The sequence below is a fragment of the Taudactylus pleione genome, unplaced genomic scaffold (genome assembly GCF_031769625.1).
Source record: "Taudactylus pleione unplaced genomic scaffold, aTauple2 ptg000766l, whole genome shotgun sequence".
Lineage (NCBI taxonomy): Eukaryota > Metazoa > Chordata > Amphibia > Anura > Myobatrachidae > Taudactylus > Taudactylus pleione.
In genome coordinates, this window is record NW_028285168.1 from 365,181 (window position 1) to 388,469 (window position 23,289).

General features: G+C 40.7%; 1 protein-coding gene across 4 annotated transcripts in view; it reads right to left on the bottom strand.

The window, feature by feature from the left end:
* LOXL3 (lysyl oxidase like 3) overlaps positions 1–22,786 on the bottom strand; it is a 302,460-nt gene extending 279,674 nt beyond the window's left edge. For all 4 annotated transcript variants that reach the window (XM_088457549.1, XM_088457548.1, XM_088457546.1 and 1 more), the window contains exon 1: positions 22,673–22,786. The gene's annotated coding sequence lies outside the window, so the exon portion shown is untranslated. The remainder of the gene's footprint in view (positions 1–22,672) is intronic.
* Positions 22,787–23,289: the final 503 nt, after the last annotated feature.

The following is a 23,289-nucleotide window of genomic DNA, read 5'->3' on the forward strand; positions in this document are numbered from 1 at the left end:
GTGATCAGCACTACATCAGCGATACTGGCTGCAGGGGGTGTGATCAGCACTACATCAGCGATACTGGCTGCAGGGGGTGTGATCAGCACTACATCAGCGATACTGGCTGCAGGGGGTGTGATCAGCACTACATCAGCGATACTGGCTGCAGGGGGTCTGTCTGATCAGCACTACATCAGCGATACTGGCTGCAGGGTGTCAGATCAGCACTACATCAGCGATACTGGCTGCAGGGGGTCTGTGTGATCAGCACTACTGGCTGCAGGGGGTCTGATCAGCACTACATCAGCGATACTGGCTGCAGGGGGTCTGATCAGCACTACATCAGCTATACTGGCTGCAGGGGGTCTGATCAGCACTACATCAGCAATACTGGCTGCAGGGGGGTCTGATCAGCACTACATCAGCAATACTGGCTGCAGGGGGTCTGTGTGATCAGCACTACATCAGCTATACTGGCTGCAGGGGGTCTGTGTGATCAGCACTACATCAGCTATACTGGCTGCAGGGGGTCTGTGTGATCAGCACTACATCAGCGATACTGGCTGCAGGGGGTCTGTGTGATCAGCACTACATCAGCGATACTGGCTGCAGGGGGTCTGTGTGATCAGCACTACATCAGCGATACTGACTGCAGGGGGTCTGTGTGATCAGCACTACATCAGCGATACTGGCTGCAGGGGGTCTGTGTGATCAGCACTACATCAGCGATACTGGCTGCAGGGGGTCTGTGTGATCAGCACTACATCAGCGATACTGGCTGCAGGGGGTCTGTGTGATCAGCACTACATCAGCGATACTGACTGCAGGGGGTCTGTGTGATCAGCACTACATCAGCGATACTGGCTGCAGGGGGTCTGTGTGATCAGCACTACATCAGCGATACTGGCTGCGGGGTGTCTGTCTGATCAGCACTACATCAGCGATACTGGCTGCGGGGTGTCTGTGTGATAAGCACTACATCAGCGATACTGGCTGCGGGGGGTCTGTGTGATCAGCACTACATCAGCGATACTGGCTGCGGGGGGTCTGTGTGATCAGCACTACATCAGCGATACTGGCTGCAGGGGATCTGTGTGATCAGCACTACATCAGCGATACTGGCTGCGGGGTGTCTGATCAGCACTACATCAGCGATACTGGCTGCAGGGGGTCTGTGTGATCAGCACTACATCAGCGATACTGGCTGCAGGGGGTCTGTGTGATCAGCACTACATCAGCGATACTGGCTGCAGGGGGTCTGTGTGATCAGCACTACATCAGCTATGCTGGCTGCAGGGGGTCTGTCTGATCAGCACTACATCAGCGATACTGGCTGCAGGGGGTCTGATCAGCACTACATCAGCGATACTGGCTGCAGGGTGTGTGATCAGCACTACATCAGCGATACTGGCTGCAGGGTGTGTGATCAGCACTACATCAGCGATACTGGCTGCAGGGGGTCTGTGTGATCAGCACTACATCAGCGACACTGGCTGCAGGGGGTCTGTCTGATCAGCACTACATCAGCGACACTGGCTGCAGGGGGTCTGTCTGATCAGCACTACTGGCTGCAGGGGGTCTGTGTGATCAGCACTACATCAGCGATACTGGCTGGAGGGTGCTGTTCTACGCAACCTGCTTGCTAGTGGCAAGGGCCGTGGGGCAGCACCCCTAGCTTGGCGCTGTATACAGCCAGAAATGGCAGCACTTACTTTAACCATGATGGAGAGACAACAAAGGTCTATGATCACCCCAGAGGACTGAAGCACTGATGGGGCCATTATTGGATATTGTATATGCAGGAGGGTTATCCAATAACATCATCACCTCCTCCTGCTATGGTCAGATAGGAAGGTTGGCACAGCGTGTCCTGCACACATTAGTATCTCATTCCCGGAATGGTATGGAAATGCCGGCGGCTGTTTAGCCGGTTCAAATACCGACTGCGGGTGCCCGACAGGTTGAAGATCCCGACTGGGGCAGATAAGTACTATTACCCTCCCCGGCCCCCTTTACACTCTAACCCTATGTCCCCCCCGGGGTGGCTAATCCTAGCCCGCCATTCCTGCACCATAAACCTAACCTCCCCCCAGTGGTGCCTAAAGCTACAACCCCCCCCCCTCCCCCAAGTGCTGACTAACACTTCGAGTACACCAGACTTACCTCGTTTGGTCCAAGATAAGGATAGTGTGACTGTATGAGTGTGATACAGAGAGATATAAGGATAGTGTGACTGTGATACAGAGAGATATAAGGATAGTGTGACTGTATGATACAGAGATATAAGGATAGTGTGACTGTAGGAGTGTAATACAGAGAGATATAAGGATAGTGTGACTGTAGGAGTGTAATACAGAGAGATATAAGGATAGTGTGACTGTATGAGTGTGATACAGAGAGATATAAGGATAGTGTGACTGTATGAGTGTGATACAGAGATATATAAGGACAGTGTGACTGTATGAGTGTGATACAGAGATATAAGGATAGTGTGACTGTAGGAGTGTAATACAGAGAGATATAAGGATAGTGTGACTGTATGAGTGTGATACAGAGATATAAGGATAGTGTGACTGTATGATACAGAGATATAAGGATAGTGTGACTGTATGATACAGAGATATAAGGATAGTGTGACTGTATGAGTGTGATACAGAGATATAAGGATAGTGTGACTGTATGATACAGAGATATAAGGATAGTGTGACTGTATGAGTGTGATACAGAGATATAAGGATAGTGTGACTGTATGATACAGAGATATAAGGATAGTGTGACTGTATGAGTGTGATACAGAGATATAAGGATAGTGTGACTGTATGATACAGAGATATAAGGATAGTGTGACTGTATGAGTGTAATACAGAGAGGTATAAGGATAGTGTGACTGTATGATACAGAGATATAAGGATAGTGTGACTGTATGATACAGAGATATAAGGATAGTGTGACTGTATGAGTGTAATACAGAGATATATAAGGATAGTGTGACTGTAGGATACAGAGAGGTATAAGGATAGTGTGACTGTATGACTGTGATACAGAGAGATATAAGGATATTGAGACTGTAGGAGTGTAATACAGATATATATACAGGGATAGTGTGACTGTAGGAGTGTAATACAGATATATATAAGGATAATGTGACTGTATGAGTGTGATACAGAGATATATAAGGATAGTGTGACTGTATGATACAGAGAGATATAAGGATAGTGTGACTGTATGAGTGTGATACAGAGATATATAAGGATAGTGTGACTGTATGAGTGTAATACAGATAGATATATAAGGATAGTGTGACTGTATGAGTGTAATACAGAGAGATATAAGGATAGTGTGACTGTAGGAGTGTAATACAGAGATATATAAGGATAGTGTGACTGTATGATACAGAGAGGTATAAGGATAGTGTGACTGTAGGAGTGTAATACAGAGAGATATAAGGATAATGTGACGGTATGAGTGTGATACAGAGAGATATAAGGATAATGTGACTGTATGAGTGTGATACAGAGATATAAGGATAGTGTGACTGTCTACATCAGCAATACTGGCTGCAGGGGGTCTGTGTGATCAGCACTACATCAGCTATACTGGCTGCAGGGGGTCTGTGTGATCAGCACTACATCAGCTATACTGGCTGCAGGGGGTCTGTGTGATCAGCACTACATCAGCGATACTGGCTGCAGGGGGTCTGTCTGATCAGCACTACATCAGCTATGCTGGCTGCAGGGGGTCTGTGTGATCAGCACTACATCAGCGATACTGGCTGCAGGGGGTCTGATCAGCACTACATCAGCGATACTGGCTGCAGGGGGTCTGATCAGCACTACATCAGCGATACTGGCTGCAGTGTGTGTGATCAGCACTACATCAGCGATACTGGCTGCAGGGTGTGTGATCAGCACTACATCAGCGATACTGGCTGCAGGGTGTGTGATCAGCACTACATCAGCGACACTGGCTGCAGGGTGTGTGATCAGCACTACATCAGCTATGCTGGCTGCAGGGGGTCTGTCTGATCAGCACTACATCAGCGATACTGGCTGCAGGGGGTCTGTGTGATCAGCACTACATCAGCGATACTGGCTGCAGGGGGTCTGTGTGATCAGCACTACATCAGCGATACTGGCTGCAGGGGGTCTGTGTGATCAGCACTACATCAGCTATACTGGCTGCAGGGGGTCTGTCTGATCAGCACTACATCAGCTATGCTGGCTGCAGGGGGTCTGTGTGATCAGCACTACATCAGCGATACTGGCTGCAGGGGGTGTGATCAGCACTACATCAGCGATACTGGCTGCAGGGGGTCTGATCAGCACTACTGGCTGCAGTGTGTGTGATCAGCACTACATCAGCGATACTGGCTGCAGTGTGTGTGATCAGCACTACATCAGCACTACTGGCTGCAGTGTGTGTGATCAGCACTACATCAGCGATACTGGCTGCAGTGTGTGTGATCAGCACTACATCAGCGACACTGGCTGCAGGGGGTCTGTCTGATCAGCACTACTGGCTGCAGGGGGTCTGTGTGATCAGCACTACATCAGCGATACTGGCTGGAGGGTGCTGTTCTACGCAACCTGCTTGCTAGTGGCAAGGGCCGTGGGGCAGCACCCCTAGCTTGGCGCTGTATACAGCCAGAAATGGCAGCACTTACTTTAACCATGATGGCGAGACAACAAAGGTCTATGATCACCCCAGAGGACTGAAGCACTGATGGGGCCATTATTGGATATTGTATATGCAGGAGGGTTATCCAATAGCATCATCACCTCCTCCTGCTATGGTCAGATAGGAAGGTTGGCACAGCGTGTCCTGCACACATTAGTATCTCATTCCCGGAATGGTATGGAAATGCCGGCGGCTGTTTAGCCGGTTCAAATACCGACTGTGGGTGCCCGACAGGTTGAAGATCCCGACTGGGGCAGATAAGTACTATTACCCTCCCCGGCCCCCTTTACACTCTAACCCTATGTCCCCCCCGGGGTGGCTAATCCTAGCCCGCCATTCCTGCACCATAAACCTAACCTCCCCCCAGTGGTGCCTAAAGCTACAAACCCCCCCCCCCCAAGTGTTGACTAAACACTTCGAGTACACCAGACTTACCTCGTTTGGTCCAAGATAAGGATAGTGTGACTGTATGAGTGTGATACAGAGAGATATAAGGATAGTGTGACTGTGATACAGAGATATATAAGGATAGTGTGACTGTATGATACAGAGATATAAGGATAGTGTGACTGTATGAGTGTGATACAGAGAGATATAAGGATAGTGTGACTGTAGGAGTGTAATACAGAGATATATAAGGATAGTGTGACTGTAGGAGTGTAATACAGAGATATAAGGATAGTGTGACTGTATGATACAGAGAGATATAAGGATAGTGTGACTGTATGATACAGAGATATAAGGATAGTGTGACTGTATGAGTGTGATACAGAGAGATATAAGGATAGTGTGACTGTAGGAGTGTAATACAGAGATATATAAGGATAGTGTGACTGTAGGAGTGTATGATAGAGAGATATATAAGGATAGTGTGACTGTATGATACAGAGAGATATAAGGATAGTGTGACTGTATGATACAGAGATATAAGGATAGTGTGACTGTATGAGTGTGATACAGAGAGATATAAGGATAGTGTGACTGTAGGAGTGTAATACAGAGAGATATAAGGATAGTGTGACTGTATGAGTGTAATACAGAGAGGTATAAGGATAGTGTGACTGTAGGAGTGTAATACAGAGAGATATAAGGATAGTGTGACTGTATGAGTGTAATACAGAGAGGTATAAGGATAGTGTGACTGTATGATACAGAGATATAAGGATAGTGTGACTGTAGGAGTGTGATACAGAGAGATATATAAGGATAGTGTGACTGTAGGAGTGTAATACAGAGAGATATAAGGATAGTGTGACTGTAGGAGTGTAATACAGAGAGATATAAGGATAGTGTGACTGTAGGAGTGTAATACAGAGATATATAAGGATAGTGTGACTGTAGGAGTGTGATACAGAGAGATATAAGGATAGTGTGACTGTAGGAGTGTAATACAGAGAGATATAAGGATATTGAGACTGTAGGAGTGTAATAAAGATATATATATAGGGATAGTGTGACAGTAGGAGTGTAATACAGATATATATATATAGGGATAGTGTGACTGTAGGAGTGTAATACAGATATATATTAGGATAGTGTGACTGTATGATACAGAGAGATATAAGGATAGTGTGACTGTATGATACAGAGATATATAAGGATAGTGTGACTGTAGGAGTGTAATACAGAGATATATAAGGATAGTGTGACTGTATGAGTGTGATACAGAGAGATAAGGATAGTGTGACTGTATGATACAGAGAGATATAAGGATAGTGTGACTGTAGGAGTGTAATACAGATATATATAAGGATAATGTGACTGTATGAGTGTGATACAGAGATATATAAGGATGGTGTGACTGTAGGAGTGTGATACAGAGAGATATAAGGATAGTGTGACTGTATGATACAGAGAGATATAAGGATTGTGTGACTGTATGAGTGTAATACAGAGAGATATAAGGATAGTGTGACTGTATGAGTGTAATACAGAGATATATAAGGATAGTGTGACTGTAGGAGTGTAATACAGAGATATATAAGGATAGTGTGACTGTATGATACAGAGATATAAGGATAGTGTGACTGTATGATACAGAGAGATATAAGGACAGTGTGACTGTATGAGTGTAATACAGAGAGATATATAAGGATAGTGTGACTGTATGAGTGTAATACAGAGAGATATATAAGGATAGTGTGACTGTAGGAGTGTAATACAGAGAGATATAAGGATAGTGTGACTGTATGAGTGTGATACAGAGAGATATAAGGATAGTGTGACTGTATGATACAGAGAGATATAAGGATAGTGTGACTGTAGGAGTGTAATACAGAGAGATATAAGGATAGTGTGACTGTATGAGTGTGATACAGAGAGATATAAGGATAGTGTGACTGTATGATACAGAGAGATATAAGGATAGTGTGACTGTAGGAGTGTAATACAGAGAGATATAAGGATAGTGTGACTGTATGAGTGTAATACAGAGAGGTATAAGGATAGTGTGACTGTAGGAGTGTAATACAGAGAGATATAAGGATAGTGTGACTGTATGAGTGTAATACAGAGAGGTATAAGGATAGTGTGACTGTAGGAGTGTGATACAGAGAGGTATAAGGATAGTGTGACTGTAGGAGTGTGATACAGAGAGATATATAAGGATAGTGTGACTGTAGGAGTGTAATACAGAGAGATATAAGGATAGTGTGACTGTAGGAGTGTGATACAGAGAGATATATAAGGATAGTGTGACTGTAGGAGTGTAATACAGAGATATATAAGGATAGTGTGACTGTAGGAGTGTGATACAGAGAGATATAAGGATAGTGTGACTGTAGGAGTGTAATACAGAGAGATATAAGGATAGTGTGACTGTAGGAGTGTGATACAGAGAGGTATAAGGATAGTGTGACTGTAGGAGTGTGATACAGAGAGATATATAAGGATAGTGTGACTGTAGGAGTGTGATACAGAGAGATATATAAGGATAGTGTGACTGTAGGAGTGTAATACAGAGATATATAAGGATAGTGTGACTGTAGGAGTGTAATACAGAGAGATATAAGGATAGTGTGACTGTAGGAGTGTGATACAGAGAGATATAAGGATAGTGTGACTGTATGACTGTGATACAGAGAGATATAAGGATAGTGTGACTGTAGGAGTGTAATACAGATATATATATATAGGGATAGTGTGACAGTAGGAGTGTAATACAGATATATATATATAGGGATAGTGTGACTGTAGGAGTGTAATACAGATATATATAAGGATAATGTGACTGTATGAGTGTGATACAGAGATATATAAGGATAGTGTGACTGTATGATACAGAGAGATATAAGGATAGTGTGACTGTATGATACAGAGATATATAAGGATAGTGTGACTGTAGGAGTGTAATACAGAGATATATAAGGATAGTGTGACTGTATGATACAGAGAGATATAAGGATAGTGTGACTGTAGGAGTGTAATACAGATATATATATAGGGATAGTGTGACTGTAGGAGTGTAATACAGATATATATAAGGATAATGTGACTGTATGAGTGTGATACAGAGATATATAAGGATAGTGTGACTGTATGATACAGAGAGATATAAGGATAGTGTGACTGTAGGAGTGTGATACAGAGAGATATAAGGATAGTGTGACTGTATGATACAGAGAGATATAAGGACTGTGTGACTGTATGAGTGTAATACAGAGAGATATAAGGATAGTGTGACTGTATGAGTGTAATACAGAGATATATAAGGATAGTGTGACTGTATGATACAGAGAGGTATAAGGATAGTGTGACTGTATGATACAGAGAGATATAAGGATAGTGTGACTGTAGGAGTGTAATACAGAGAGATATAAGGATAATGTGACTGTATGAGTGTGATACAGAGAGATATAAGGATAATGTGACTGTATGAGTGTGATACAGATATATAAGGATAGTGTGACTGTAGGAGTGTAATACAGAGAGATATAAGGATAGTGTGACTGTATGATACAGAGATATAAGGATAGTGTGACTGTATGAGTGTAATACAGAGAGATATATAAGGATAGTGTGACTGTATGAGTGTGATACAGAGAGATATAAGGATAGTGTGACTGTATGATACAGAGAGATATAAGGATAGTGTGACTGTAGGAGTGTAATACAGAGAGATATAAGGATAGTGTGACTGTATGAGTGTAATACAGAGAGGTATAAGGATAGTGTGACTGTAGGAGTGTAATACAGAGAGATATAAGGATAGTGTGACTGTAGGAGTGTAATACAGAGAGATATAAGGATAGTGTGACTGTATGATACAGAGATATAAGGATAGTGTGACTGTATGAGTGTAATACAGAGAGATATATAAGGATAGTGTGACTGTATGAGTGTGATACAGAGAGATATAAGGATAGTGTGACTGTAGGAGTGTAATACAGAGAGATATAAGGATAGTGTGACTGTAGGAGTGTGATACAGAGAGATATATAAGGATAGTGTGACTGTAGGAGTGTGATACAGAGAGATATATAAGGATAGTGTGACTGTAGGAGTGTGATACAGAGAGATAAGGATAGTGTGACTGTAGGAGTGTAATACAGATATATATATAGGGATAGTGTGACAGTAGGAGTGTAATACAGATATATATATATAGGGATAGTGTGACTGTAGGAGTGTAATACAGATATATATATAATGATAGTGTGACTGTAGGAGTGTAATACAGATATATATAAGGATAATGTGACTGTATGATACAGATATATATAAGGATAGTGTGACTGTAGGAGTGTGATACAGAGATATATAAGGATAGTGTGACTGTATGATACAGAGAGATATAAGGATAGTGTGACTGTATGAGTGTGATACAGAGATATATAAGGATAGTGTGACTGTATGATACAGAGATATATAAGGATAGTGTGACTGTAGGAGTGTGATACAGAGAGATATATAAGGATAGTGTGACTGTAGGAGTGTGATACAGAGAGATAAGGATAGTGTGACTGTAGGAGTGTAATACAGATATATATATAGGGATAGTGTGACAGTAGGAGTGTAATACAGATATATATATATAGGGATAGTGTGACTGTAGGAGTGTAATACAGATATATATATAATGATAGTGTGACTGTAGGAGTGTAATACAGATATATATAAGGATAATGTGACTGTATGATACAGATATATATAAGGATAGTGTGACTGTAGGAGTGTGATACAGAGATATATAAGGATAGTGTGACTGTATGATACAGAGAGATATAAGGATAGTGTGACTGTATGAGTGTGATACAGAGATATATAAGGATAGTGTGACTGTATGATACAGAGATATATAAGGATAGTGTGACTGTAGGAGTGTGATACAGAGAGATATAAGGATAGTGTGACTGTATGAGTGTAATACAGAGAGATATAAGGATAGTGTGACTGTATGAGTGTAATACAGAGATATATAAGGATAGTGTGACTGTATGATACAGAGAGGTATAAGGATAGTGTGACTGTATGATACAGAGAGATATAAGGATAGTGTGACTGTAGGAGTGTAATACAGAGAGATATAAGGATAATGTGACTGTATGAGTGTGATACAGAGAGATATAAGGATAATGTGACTGTATGAGTGTGATACAGATATATAAGGATAGTGTGACTGTATGAGTATGATACAGAGAGATATAAGGATAGTGTGACTGTATGATACAGAGATATAAGGATAGTGTGACTGTAGGAGTGTAATACAGAGAGATATAAGGATAGTGTGACTGTAGGAGTGTAATACAGAGATATATAAGGATAGTGTGACTGTCTACATCAGCAATACTGGCTGCAGGGGGGTCTGTGTGATCAGCACTACATCAGCAATACTGGCTGCAGGGGGTCTGTGTGATCAGCACTACATCAGCAATACTGGCTGCAGGGGGGTCTGTGTGATCAGCACTACATCAGCGATACTGGCTGCAGGGGGTCTGTGTGATCAGCACTACATCAGCGATACTGGCTGCAGGGGGTCTGTGTGATCAGCACTACATCAGCGATACTGGCTGCAGGGGGTCTGTGTGATCAGCACTACATCAGCTATACTGGCTGCAGGGGGTCTGTGTGATCAGCACTACATCAGCAATACTGGCTGCAGGGGGGTCTGTGTGATCAGCACTACATCAGCTATACTGGCTGCAGGGGGTCTGTGTGATCAGCACTACATCAGCTATACTGGCTGCAGGGGGGTCTGTGTGATCAGCACTACATCAGCGATACTGGCTGCAGGGGGTCTGTGTGATCAGCACTACATCAGCGATACTGGCTGCAGGGGTGTCTGTGTGATCAGCACTACATCAGCGATACTGGCTGCAGGGGGTCTGTGTGATCAGCACTACATCAGCGATACTGGCTGCAGGGGGTCTGTGTGATCAGCACTACATCAGCTATACTGGCTGCAGGGGTGTCTGTGTGATCAGCACTACATCAGCGATACTGGCTGCGGGGTGTCTGTGTGATCAGCACTACATCAGCTATACTGGCTGCAGAGGGTCTGATCAGCACTACATCAGCGATACTGGCTGCAGGGTGTGTGATCAGCACTACATCAGCGATACTGGCTGCAGGGTGTGTGATCAGCACTACATCAGCGACACTGGCTGCAGGGTGTGTGATCAGCACTACATCAGCGACACTGGCTGCAGGGGGTCTGTCTGATCAGCACTACTGGCTGCAGGGGGTCTGTGTGATCAGCACTACATCAGCTATACTGGCTGCAGGGGGTCTGTCTGATCAGCACTACATCAGCTATGCTGGCTGCAGGGGGTCTGTGTGATCAGCACTACATCAGCGATACTGGCTGCAGGGGGTGTGATCAGCACTACATCAGCTATACTGGCTGCAGGGGGTCTGATCAGCACTACATCAGCGATACTGGCTGCAGTGTGTGTGATCAGCACTACATCAGCGACACTGGCTGCAGGGGGTCTGTCTGATCAGCACTACTGGCTGCAGGGGGTCTGTGTGATCAGCTCTACATCAGCGATACTGGCTGGAGGGTGCTGTTCTACGCAACCTGCTTGCTAGTGGCAAGGGCCGTGGGGCAGCACCCCTAGCTTGGCGCTGTATACAGCCAGAAATGGCAGCACTTACTTTCACCATGATGGAGAGACAACAAAGGTCTATGATCACCCCAGAGGACTGAAGCACTGATGGGGCCATTATTGGATATTGTATATGCAGGAGGGTTATCCAATAACATCATCACCTCCTCCTGCTATGGTCAGATAGGAAGGTTGGCACAGCGTGTCCTGCACACATTAGTATCTCATTCCCGGAATGGTATGGAAATGCCGGCGGCTGTTTAGCCGGTTCAAATACCGACTGCGGGTGCCCGACAGGTTGAAGATCCCGACTGGGGCAGATAAGTACTATTACCCTCCCCGGCCCCCTTTACACTCTAACCCTATGTCCCCCCCGGGGTGGCTAATCCTAGCCCGCCATTCCTGCACCATAAACCTAACCTCCCCCCAGTGGTGCCTAAAGCTACAACCCCCCCCCCCCCCCCCAAGTGCTGACTAACACTTCGAGTACACCAGACTTACCTCGTTTGGTCCAAGATAAGGATAGTGTGACTGTAGGAGTGTGATACAGAGAGATATAAGGATAGTGTGACTGTAGGAGTGTGATACAGAGAGATATAAGGATAGTGTGACTGTAGGAGTGTGATACAGAGAGATATAAGGATAGTGTGACTGTGATACAGAGAGATATAAGGATAGTGTGACTGTATGATACAGAGATATAAGGATAGTGTGACTGTATGAGTGTGATACAGAGAGATATAAGGATAGTGTGACTGTATGATACAGAGAGATATAAGGATAGTGTGACTGTAGGAGTGTAATACAGAGAGATATAAGGATAGTGTGACTGTATGATACAGAGATATAAGGATAGTGTGACTGTATGATACAGAGATATAAGGATAGTGTGACTGTAGGAGTGTAATACAGAGAGGTATAAGGATAGTGTGACTGTAGGAGTGTAATACAGAGAGGTATAAGGATAGTGTGACTGTATGACTGTGATACAGAGATATAAGGATATTGAGACTGTAGGAGTGTAATACAGATATATATATAGGGATAGTGTGACTGTATGAGTGTAATACAGATATATATAAGGATAGTGTGACTGTAGGAGTGTGATACAGAGATATATAATGATAGTGTGACTGTAGGAGTGTAATACAGATATATATAAGGATAGTGTGACTGTAGGAGTGTGATACAGAGATATATAATGATAGTGTGACTGTAGGAGTGTAATACAGATATATATAAGGATTGTGTGACTGTATGAGTGTAATACAGAGATATATAAGGATAGTGTGACTATGAGTGTGATACAGAGATATATAAGGATAGTGTGACTGTATGAGTGTAATACAGAGAGATATAAGGATAGTGTGACTGTATGATACAGAGAGATATAAGGATAGTGTGACTGTATGATACAGAGAGATATAAGGATAGTGTGACTGTATGAGTGTAATACAGAGATATAAGGACAGTGTGACTGTAGGAGTGTGATACAGAGATATAAGGATAGTGTGACTGTATGAGTGTAATACAGAGATATAAGGATAGTGTGACTGTAGGAGTGTAATACAGAGATATAAGGATAGTGTGACTGTATGATACAGAGATATAAGGATAGTGTGACTGTATGAGTGTAATACAGAGAGATATAAGGATAGTGTGACTGTAGGAGTGTAATACAGAGAGATATAAGGATAGTGTGACTGTATGAGTGTGATACAGAGAGATATAAGGATAATGTGACTGTATGAGTGTGATACAGATATATAAGGATAGTGTGACTGTAGGAGTGTAATACAGAGAGATATAAGGATAGTGTGACTGTAGGAGTGTAATACAGAGAGATATAAGGATAATGTGACTGTATGAGTGTGATACAGAGAGATATAAGGATAGTGTGACTGTATGAGTGTAATACAGAGAGATATAAGGATAGTGTGACTGTATGATACAGAGATATAAGGATAGTGTGACTGTATGATACAGAGAGGTATAAGGATAGTGTGACTGTATGATACAGAGAGGTATAAGGATAGTGTGACTGTAGGAGTGTAATACAGAGAGATAAGGATAGTGTGACTGTATGAGTGTAATACAGATATATATATAGGGATAGTGTGACTGTAGGAGTGTAATACAGATATATATAGGGATAGTGTGACTGTATGAGTGTAATACAGAGAGATATAAGGATAGTGTGACTGTATGAGTGTGATACAGAGAGATAAGGATAGTGTGACTGTATGAGTGTAATACAGAGAGATAAAAGGATAGTGTGACTGTATGAGTGTAATACAGAGAGATATAAGGATAGTGTGACTGTAGGAGTGTAATACAGAGAGATATAAGGATAGTGTGACTGTATGATACAGAGATATAAGGATAGTGTGACTGTATGATACAGAGATATAAGGATAGTGTGACTGTATGATACAGAGAGATATATAAGGATAGTGTGACTGTATGAGTGTAATACAGAGATATATAAGGATAGTGTGACTGTATGATACAGAGAGATATATAAGGATAGTGTGACTGTATGAGTGTAATACAGAGAGATATAAGGATAGTGTGACTGTATGAGTGTGATACAGAGAGATATAAGGATAGTGTGACTGTAGGAGTGTGATACAGAGATATATAAGGATAGTGTGACTGTATGATACAGAGATATAAGGATAGTGTGACTGTAGGATACAGAGATATATAAGGATAGTGTGACTGTATGATACAGAGAGATATAAGGATAGTGTGACTGTATGATACAGAGAGATAAGGATAGTGTGACTGTAGGAGTGTAATACAGAGAGATATAAGGATAGTGTGACTGTATGATACAGAGATATAAGGATAGTGTGACTGTATGATACAGAGAGGTATAAGGATAGTGTGACTGTATGATACAGAGAGGTATAAGGATAGTGTGACTGTAGGATACAGAGATATAAGGATAGTGTGACTGTAGGAGTGTAATACAGAGAGATAAGGATAGTGTGACTGTATGATACAGAGATATAAGGATAGTGTGACTGTAGGAGTGTAATACAGAGAGATATAAGGATAGTGTGACTGTATGATAAAGAGATATAAGGATAGTGTGACTGTATGAGTGTAATACAGAGAGATATAAGGATAGTGTGACTGTATGAGTGATACAGAGAGATAAGGATAGTGTGACTGTATGATACAGAGATATAAGGATAGTGTGACTGTAGGAGTGTAATACAGAGAGATATAAGGATAGTGTGACTGTATGAGTGATACAGAGAGATAAGGATAGTGTGACTGTATGATACAGAGATATAAGGATAGTGTGACTGTATGAGTGTAATACAGAGAGATATAAGGATAGTGTGACTGTAGGAGTGTAATAAAGAGATATATAAGGATAGTGTGACTGTAGGAGTGTGATACAGATAGATATATAAGGATAGTGTGACTGTATGATAGAGAGATATATAAGGATAGTGTGACTGTAGGAGTGTATGATAGAGAGATATATAAGGATAGTGTGACTGTAGGAGTGTAATACAGAGATATATAAGGATAGTGTGACTGTATGAGTGTAATACAGAGAGATATAAGGATAGTGTGACTGTAGGAGTGTGATACAGATAGATATATAAGGATAGTGTGACTGTATGATAGAGAGATATATAAGGATAGTGTGACTGTAGGAGTGTATGATAGAGAGATATATAAGGATAGTGTGACTGTAGGAGTGTAATACAGAGATATATAAGGATAGTGTGACTGTATGAGTGTAATACAGAGAGATATAAGGATAGTGTGACTGTAGGAGTGTGATACAGAGAGATATATAAGGATAGTGTGACTGTAGGAGTGTGATACAGAGAGATATATAAGGATAGTGTGACTGTAGGAGTGTGATACAGAGAGATATATAAGGATAGTGTGACTGTATGAGTGTAATACAGAGAGATATAAGGATAGTGTGACTGTATGATACAGAGATATAAGGATAGTGTGACTGTATGAGTGTGATACAGAGATATATAAGGATAGTGTGACTGTATGAGTGTAATACAGAGAGATATAAGGATAGTGTGACTGTAGGAGTGTGATATAGAGAGATATATAAGGACAGTGTGACTGTATGATACAGAGATATAAGGATAGTGTGACTGTATGAGTGTAATACAGAGAGGTATAAGGACAGTGTGACTGTAGGAGTGTAATACAGAGAGATATATAAGGATAGTGTGACTGTATGATACAGAGATATAAGGATAGTGTGACTGTATGAGTGTGATACAGAGAGATATAAGGATAGTGTGACTGTATGATACAGAGATATAAGGATAGTGTGACTGTATGAGTGTGATACAGAGATATATAAGGATAGTGTGACTGTATGAGTGTAATACAGAGAGATATAAGGATAGTGTGACTGTAGGAGTGTGATATAGAGAGATATATAAGGACAGTGTGACTGTATGATACAGAGATATAAGGATAGTGTGACTGTATGAGTGTAATACAGAGAGGTATAAGGACAGTGTGACTGTAGGAGTGTAATACAGAGAGATATATAAGGATAGTGTGACTGTATGAGTGTAATACAGAGAGATATATAAGGATAGTGTGACTGTATGATACAGAGATATAAGGATAGTGTGACTGTATGAGTGTGATACAGAGAGATATAAGGATAGTGTGACTGTAGGAGTGTAATACAGAGAGATATATAAGGATAGTGTGACTGTATGAGTGTAATACAGAGAGATATAAGGACAGTGTGACTGTATGAGTGTAATACAGAGAGATATAAGGATAGTGTGACTGTAGGAGTGTGATACAGAGAGATATATAAGGACAGTGTGACTGTATGATACAGAGATATAAGGATAGTGTGACTGTATGAGTGTAATACAGAGAGGTATAAGGACAGTGTGACTGTATGAGTGTAATACAGAGATAAGGATAGTGTGACTGTATGATACAGAGATATAAGGATAGTGTGACTGTATGATACAGAGAGATATAAGGATAGTGTGACTGTATGATACAGAGAGATATAAGGATAGTGTGACTGTAGGAGTGTGATACAGATAGATATATAAGGATAGTGTGACTGTAGGAGTGTGATACAGATTGATATATAAGGATAGTGTGACTGTCGGAGTGTATGATAGAGAGATATATAAGGATAGTGTGACTGTAGGAGTGTAATACAGAGATATAGTGATAGTGTGACTGTAGGAGTGTGATACAGATTGATATATAAGGATAGTGTGACTGTCGGAGTGTATGATACAGAGATATATAAGGATAGTGTGACTGTATGAGTGTGATACAGAGATATAAGGATAGTGTGACTGTATGATACAGAGATATAAGGATAGTGTGACTGTAGGAGTGTAATACAGAGAGATATAAGGATAATGTGACTGTATGAGTGTGATACAGATAGATATAAGGATAGTGTGACTGTAGGAGTGTAATACAGAGATATATAAGGATAGTGTGACTGTATGAGTGTAATACAGAGAGATATAAGAATAGTGTGACTGTATGAGTGTGATACAGAGAGATATAAGGATAGTGTGACTGTATGAGTGTAATACAGAGAGATATAAGGATAGTGTGACTGTATGATACAGAGATATATAAGGATAGTGTGACTGTATGATACAGAGATATATAAGGATAGTGTGACTGTAGGAGTGTAATACAGAGATATAAGGATAGTGTGACTGTAGGAGTGTGATACAGAGAGATATATATAAGGATAGTGTGACTGTAGGAGTGTGATACAGAGAGATATATATAAGGATAGTGTGACTGTAGGAGTGTGATACAGAGATATAAGGATAGTGTGACTGTAGGAGTGTATGATAGAGAGATATATAAGGATAGTGAGACTGTAGGAGTGTATGATAGAGAGATATATAAGGACAGTGTGACTGTAGGAGTGTAATACAGAGATATAAGGATAGTGTGACTATGAGTGTAATACAGAGATATAAGGATAGTGTGACTGTATGATACAGAGAGGTATAAGGATAGTGTGACTGTAGGAGTGTGATACAGAGATATATAAGGATAGTGTGACTGTATGATACAGAGAGATATATAAGGATAGTGTGACTGTATGATACAGAGATATATATAAGGATAGTGTGACTGTATGAGTGTAATACAGAGAGATATAAGGATAGTGTGACTGTATGATACAGAAATATATGGATAGTGTGACTGTATGAGTGTGATACAGAGAGATATATAAGGATAGTGTGACTGTATGAGTGTAATACAGAGATATAAGGATAGTGTGACTGTATGATACAGAGATATAAGGATAGTGTGACTGTAGGAGTGTGATACAGATAGATATATAAGGATAGTGTGACTGTAGGAGTGTAATACAGAGATATATATAAGGATAGTGTGACTGTATGAGTGTGATACAGAGAGATATAAGGATAGTGTGACTGTAGGAGTGTAATACAGAGATATAAGGATAGTGTGACTGTAGGAGTGTAATACAGAGATATAAGGATAGTGTGACTGTATGAGTGTGATACAGAGAGATATATAAGGATAGTGTGACTGTAGGAGTGTGATACAGAGATATAAGGATAGTGTGACTGTAGGAGTGTAATACAGAGAGATATAAGGATAGTGTGACTGTAGGAGTGTAATACAGAGAGATATATAAGGATAGTGTGACTGTATGATACAGAGAGATATAAGGATAGTGTGACTGTATGAGTGTAATACAGAGAGATATAAGGATAGTGACACTGTATGATACAGAGATATATAAGGATAGTGTGACTGTAGGAGTGTAATACAGAGATATATAAGGATAGTGTGACTGTATGAGTGTGATACAGAGAGATAAGGATAGTGTGACTGTAGGAGTGTAATACAGAGATATAAGGATAGTGTGACTGTATGAGTGTGATACAGAGAGATATATAAGGATAGTGTGACTGTAGGAGTGTAATACAGAGATATAAGGATAGTGTGACTGTATGATACAGAGAGGTATAAGGATAGTGTGACTGTATGATACAGAGAGGTATAAGGATAGTGTGACTGTAGGAGTGTAATACAGAGATATAAGGATAGTGTGACTGTATGATACAGAGAGATAAGGATAGTGTGACTGTATGAGTGTAATACAGAGATATATAAGGATAGTGTGACTGTATGATACAGAGAGGTATAAGGATAGTGTGACTGTATGAGTGTAATACAGAGATATAAGGATAGTGTGACTGTATGATACAGAGAGATATAAGGATAGTGTGACTGTATGAGTGTAATACAGAGATATATAAGGATAGTGTGACTGTAGGAGTGTAATACAGAGATATAAGGATAGTGTGACTGTATGATACAGAGAGGTATAAGGATAGTGTGACTGTATGATACAGAGAGATAAGGATAGTGTGACTGTAATACAGAGAGATATAAGGATAGTGTGACTGTAATACAGAGAGATATAAGGATAGTGTGACTGTATGATACAGAGAGGTATAAGGATAGTGTGACTGTAGGAGTGTAGTACAGAGAGGTATAAGGATAGTGTGACTGTATGATACAGAGATATAAGGATAGTGTGACTGTAGGAGTGTAATACAGAGAGGTATAAGGATAGTGTGACTGTATGAGTGTAATACAGAGAGATATAAGGACAGTGTGACTGTATGAGTGTGATACAGAGAGGTATAAGGATAGTGTGACTGTATGAGTGTAATACAGAGAGATATAAGGACAGTGTGACTGTATGAGTGTGATACAGAGATATATAAGGATAGTGTGACTGTAGGAGTGTAATACAGAGAGATATAAGGATAGTGTGACTGTAGGAGTGTAATACAGAGAGATATAAGGATAGTGTGACTGTATGAGTGTAATACAGAGAGATATAAGGATAGTGTGACTGTATGAGTGTAATACAGAGAGATATAAGGATAGTGTGACTGTAATACAGAGATATAAGGATAGTGTGACTGTATGAGTGTAATACAGAGAGATATAAGGATAGTGTGACTGTAATACAGAGAGATATAAGGATAGTGTGACTGTAATACAGAGAGATATAAGGATAGTGTGACTGTAGGAGTGTGATACAGAGAGATATAAGGATAGTGTGACTGTATGATACAGAGAGATATATAAGGATAGTGTGACTGTAGGAGTGTAATACAGAGAGATATAAGGACAGTGTGACTGTATGAGTGTGATACAGAGATATATAAGGATAGTGTGACTGTAGGAGTGTAATACAGAGAGATATAAGGATAGTGTGACTGTAGGAGTGTAATACAGAGATATAAGGATAGTGTGACTGTATGATACAGAGATATAAGGATAGTGTGACTGTAGGAGTGTAATACAGAGAGATATAAGGATAGTGTGACTGTATGAGTGTGATACAGAGAGATATAAGGATAGTGTGACTGTAGGAGTGTAATACAGAGATATATAAGGATAGTGTGACTGTAGGAGTGTAATACAGAGATATATAAGGATAGTGTGACTGTAGGAGTGTAATACAGAGATATAAGGATAGTGTGACTGTATGATACAGAGAGATATAAGGATAGTGTGACTGTAGGAGTGTAATACAGAGAGATATAAGGATAGTGTGACTGTATGATACAGAGAGATATAAGGATAGTGTGACTGTAGGAGTGTAATACAGAGAGATATAAGGATAGTGTGACTGTAGGATACAGAGAGATATAAGGATAGTGTGACTGTATGACTGTATGATACAGAGAGATATAAGGATAGTGTGACTGTAGGAGTGTAATACAGAGAGATATAAGGATAGTGTGACTGTAGGATACAGAGAGATATAAGGATAGTGTGACTGTATGACTGTATGATACAGAGAGATATAAGGATAGTGTGACTGTATGATACAGAGAGATATAAGGATAGTGTGACTGTAGGAGTGTAATACAGAGAGATATAAGGATAGTGTGACTGTATGATACAGAGAGATATAAGGATAGTGTGACTGTAGGAGTGTAATACAGAGAGATATAAGGATAGTGTGACTGTATGATACAGAGAGATATAAGGATAGTGTGACTGTAGGAGTGTAATACAGAGAGATATAAGGATAGTGTGACTGTATGATACAGAGAGATATAAGGATAGTGTGACTGTAGGAGTGTAATACAGAGAGATATAAGGATAGTGTGACTGTATGATACAGAGAGATATAAGGATAGTGTGACTGTAGGAGTGTAATACAGAGAGATATAAGGATAGTGTGACTGTAGGAGTGTGATACAGAGAGATATAAGGATAGTGTGACTGTATGAGTGTAATACAGAGAGATATAAGGATAGTGTGACTGTATGATACAGAGAGATATAAGGATAGTGTGACTGTATGATACAGAGAGATATAAGGATAGTGTGACTGTAGGAGTGTAATACAGAGAGATATAAGGATAGTGTGACTGTATGATACAGAGAGATATAAGGATAGTGTGACTGTAGGAGTGTAATACAGAGAGATATAAGGATAGTGTGACTGTATGATACAGAGAGATATAAGGATAGTGTGACTGTATGATACAGAGAGATATAAGGATATTGTGACTGTATGATACAGAGAGATATAAGGATAGTGTGACTGTAGGAGTGTAATACAGAGAGATATAAGGATAGTGTGACTGTATGAGTGATACAGAGATATAAGGATAGTGTGACTGTATGATACAGAGATATAAGGATAGTGTGACTGTAGGAGTGTAATACAGAGAGATATAAGGATAGTGTGACTGTATGATACAGAGATATAAGGATAGTGTGACTGTAGGAGTGTAATACAGAGAGATATAAGGATAGTGTGACTGTATGATACAGAGAGATATAAGGATAGTGTGACTGTATGATACAGAGAGATATAAGGATAGTGTGACTGTATGAGTGTAATACAGAGATATAAGGATAGTGTGACTGTATGATACAGAGATATAAGGATAGTGTGACTGTATGATACAGAGATATAAGGATAGTGTGACTGTAGGAGTGTAATACAGAGAGATATAAGGATAGTGTGACTGTATGATACAGAGAGATATAAGGATAGTGTGACTGTAGGAGTGTAATACAGAGATATATAAGGATAGTGTGACTGTAGGAGTGTAATACAGAGAGATATAAGGATAGTGTGACTGTATGATACAGAGAGATAAGGATAGTGTGACTGTAGGAGTGTAATACAGAGAGATATAAGGACAGTGTGACTGTATGATACAGAGAGATATAAGGATAGTGTGACTGTATGATACAGAGAGATATAAGGATAATGTGACTGTATGATACAGAGATATAAGGATAGTGTGACTGTATGATACAGAGATATAAGGATAGTGTGACTGTAGGAGTGTAATACAGAGAGATATAAGGATAGTGTGACTGTATGATACAGAGAGATATAAGGATAGTGTGACTGTATGATACAGAGATATAAGGATAGTGTGACTGTATGATACAGAGAGATATAAGGATAATGTGACTGTATGATACAGAGAGATATAAGGATAGTGTGACTGTATGATACAGAGATATAAGGATAGTGTGACTGTAGGAGTGTAATACAGAGAGATATAAGGATAGTGTGACTGTAGGAGTGTAATACAGAGAGATATAAGGACTGTGTGACTGTATGATACAGAGAGATATAAGGATAGTGTGACTGTATGATACAGAGAGATATAAGGATAATGTGACTGTATGATACAGAGATATAAGGATAGTGTGACTGTAGGAGTGTAATACAGAGAGATATAAGGATAGTGTGACTGTATGATACAGAGAGATATAAGGATAGTGTGACTGTAGGAGTGTAATACAGAGATATAAGGATAGTGTGACTGTATGATACAGAGAGATATAAGGACTGTGTGACTGTAGGAGTGTAATACAGAGATACAGATCTATCACACTCAGTCATATTTAGTCACTAACCTTAGTTACTTTGTAGCTGTGGAGTTGTTCCTGCCGGCAGCCTCTGTATACCCTGTATCCCTGTCCTCCTCAGTGGTTTCCCTTCTTCCTGTGGACCTCCTCCTCTGTCTCTCTCCTCCCTTAGACTCTGGCAGTCCTCTCCTCAGCCTGTCTCTCTGCCTCTCTGTGTCAGTCTCTGTTCTTACTTTTCCCCTCCAGCTCCCGCAGGATTTCAGGCAAACAAGGAATGAGAGAGGGGGGCTGTGTGCAGACTGCCACATACACACGTACACACACCTATAGCCTCCATGTGTACAGCCTCTATATTATCACTGTATCTGTAACCTGAGGTGCCCCGGCTTATGCTGCCTCCTTCTCTAGCACTATACACACACCTATAGCCTCCATGTGTACAGCCTCTATATTATCACTGTATCTGTAACCTGAGGTGCCCCGGCTTATGCTGCCTCCTTCTCTAGCACTATACACACACACCTATAGCCTCCATGTGTACAGCCTCTATATTATCACTGTATCTGTAACCTGAGGTGCCCCGGCTTATGCTGCCTCCTTCTCTAGCACTATATACACACCTATAGCCTCCATGTGTACAGCCTCTATATTATCACTGTATCTGT